This window comes from Nicotiana sylvestris, chromosome 9, assembly GCF_000393655.2.
Source record: "Nicotiana sylvestris chromosome 9, ASM39365v2, whole genome shotgun sequence".
In the NCBI taxonomy this organism is placed as follows: Eukaryota; Viridiplantae; Streptophyta; class Magnoliopsida; order Solanales; family Solanaceae; genus Nicotiana; species Nicotiana sylvestris.
The window spans coordinates 25,293,498-25,296,769 of NC_091065.1; positions in this window are offsets into that span (position 1 = coordinate 25,293,498).

The window sequence follows — 3,272 nt, forward strand, 5'->3', positions numbered from 1 at the left end:
TGATTTATTACTGTCTTTAGTCTGCTAGTAATGACCTTTGTGATGATTTATAGATTGTTGTACAGCATGCTATTGGCCTAAAATCCTTAACCTGTGTGGGGTTAGTGACTTTAGGTATAAGAGTAATAGCAGTGTTGTTGATAGCCTTTGATAGCTTTCCTGAATGGAAGAAATCCAGAACATTAGCAATCACATCCTCTTTGATCATCTCCCATTGTTGAGTGAAAAACTCTATTGGAAATCCATATACACCTGGTGCTTTATCAGTTGGCATACTCTTGATAGCCCCTACTACTTCCTCCACTGTGATAGTCTTAATCATCTCCAGTTGTTGTTGCCTTGTTAGACAAGCTCCTTTCTGATCACCTCAGTATTTGGACAACGATGAACTGGTGATGATTCTCCCATCAGCTTCTGAAAGAAATCCAGAAACTGATCCTCCACTTGTTTAGGATCTGTAACTTTGATACCTGCATCATTATGAATAGAAACAATTGTGTTAGTAGTATTCTCGACCAATTTGTGGTTTTCTGATTATTCATGATATTGCATACCAAATTTATATTGGTAATACTTCACAAAAATAAGAAAGTTCCTAAACATGTTGGTACTCATGGGCTATTGTTAATTATTATTGAATAATTGACTTATGCTTTGGTTGAACTTATTTGACCAAAAAGTGTTAAGTCTTTTTGTTAAATTAATTAAACAAGATGTTAATGGGAAAATCTTAGTTAAACATAATAAATCCTATATTCAAAATCGGTTAATATGAACAACGTATAACTGCACTTAAACCAATTTAATACAAAGGGAGGTGTTTATTAATGGTATTGTTATGAGTGCAAGGGGGAGTAATGGCAAGTAATAAATATGTTAAGCGGCAATGAATGTAAATAGAGAGAATGATTCACCCAAATATTCAATGAGGTGGATGATTCTTCCTCTAAAAATGATGTAAGACAAATAAACGTGGGAGTATAGAAAGCTTTCTCGGATCTGATGCGAAAAAGTGTGGGATCGACAACAAATTGAATCTTTTTGTAAAGACAATGTTTGTGATTTTTTTGAGAGTCCACTTTTCATGAGAAAACTTATCATATATCATCTTACCTGCCTTTTGCCCTCTCTCTTCTACTATTTATATGGGATATTCCCAAAATCCTAAAAAAGTACAATAGAGGGAATATTCAACAGAATATTCCCTTTGAAAGTTCCAAAGCTATACTAGCCGTTATTCCTTTTCCTGCTACTCGCCCTCGGCATTAAGAGCTTACTCGGCGGCCCCATATTGTCAAGTCCAGGTCGACCCCGGTCTGGTCACCCATGATGGGACACAATTCTCACACTTGATCACCTCTTCATGCCGAATTTCCTTAGCCGGGTTTTAACCCATACAGTTATTCCCTCCGCTTATCGAGGTCGTCTTTCGGTCTGCCTCAATGAGAAGACTTTATAAATTGAAATTTTTGAGAAATTCGGATGTAGAAATCGAATAATGGTGATTGTTGCCGAGGTGATGATGCATCGCTTCGTGAGCTGCAGTCAGTGAGGCAGGTTCATATTGACATCATGGCTACATGCATCTTTACACATCTTCCCAATGCATTGAATCATTTCTTGAGCCTCTGTCATTTTGATTCTAGTGCTGTTTGACAGATGATTTCACCGATTTGAGCGTCGTGGTTTTGTATAAATAAGAAGGGGGAGAACCTTTGGAGAAAATTTTCACCCTCTCTGATTCTTCGATCTTGCCCATTGCTTCTTCTCCTTCTTGTGTTCATTTTTCCTCCAACTTCTATCATCACCCTTTCTTCTACACTTTCGGCCCCGCCGTATACACATTAGCAAAAGATGACTAGCGTAACTCCTAACCCTAAGGATCTCAAACCCAACTCTATTATCAATGGCCATGCCTTCTGGCAGAGGGGAGGCCATTGTTATGGAGGATGAAAGCTTCCCTACTATGGAAGAGATCATTCCTCGTAACCTAGGCTCCAGGTCGGATTTTCGAAGGAACCTGCGCATGAACCCGAGCCTGTGAAGTTTGGGATGGAAGCAAAATATATAGCCGCACTCAGGGCCAAATAAAACATCCCCGCTCACGTTGACCTGGTTCCTGCTGGGACTGACGTGATCCAGGTTCATCGGCCTGGTAGTGTGCGTTTTACGCATACCCATTCCAAGTGGGTTACTCTCTCTCTCTTCCTCTGTTGACGGAGAAATTCTGCCGTTACTACGGCGTTTGCCCGACTCAGATCTTTCCCTATATTTACAAGCTCTTCCTTATGATGATAAAGTTTGTGGAGCTGGCCAGTTGTGAAATTTCTATTCGCCATTTGATGCATCTCTTTGTGCCTAGCTTCCACAGGGGCACGATGATACACCTTCACCACCGTAGGACCAAGGGGCTAGTGGCAGGAATGAACGATAAGGCGAATTGTCGTTTTTGGTTTAACTTCTTTTCTATTAAAACCGAGAATGTGGTGGTGAGCCCCAGTGGATTTTCTCATCAGTGGAACTTTGCCCGTAAGTGCGTTTGTCGATTGAAGTACGCTCCTTTCCTTTCCTTTGTTGTTTTTTGGTTCTGCGGCTTAATCGTTCTTTTTTCTTTTCAAGTAGCCGAGAAACATACTCTTTCATTGGTTGTCAATATCAGTGACTGGATGGCCCAAATCTTGCCCCACATAGTAGGGATTCACGACTGGGCGTCTTTTAACAAGGAATTTAGACCTAAGCCTTCGACCGACAATTCAGATTCTAATCTTCGACCTCATCACAACCCCTTTTCTCTTCTCTTTTTTTTACTTACAATTTCCCTTTTGTGTTAGGTCGTAGAGCTTCGAGAAAGACGAAGGCTCATGTTCCCGTATTTTGTCAATTGGGGGCCTCGACCGGGTCGCAGTTTATGCTGACTGAGTCCGTATGCAATAATTCTTCACAAACTTCGACTTTGAGTGGGCCTGGCCGTTGGGCTGCTCCACCAATAGAGACTCCAACCCTCCCAGCATTACATCTAGTGGACGAGTCTTCGTCAGGCGAGGAGGAAATGGCTCCACTGAAAAGATGGAGAGTAGAGGTTGGCGGTGTGGTTACGGGCGTGGCCGCACCTGAGAGTAATGTTGTTTTGGGCGTGGAATCTACACGTCCTTTAGTTGTGGAGACTGTTCTCCCACTAGAGGTCTCCGTGGAAGGGAGACCATTAGAGGCAGCAGAGGTCGCCACGGAAGAAGGGCGGCCAGAAGCAGCGGAGGTCGTATCTTCGTCCACCG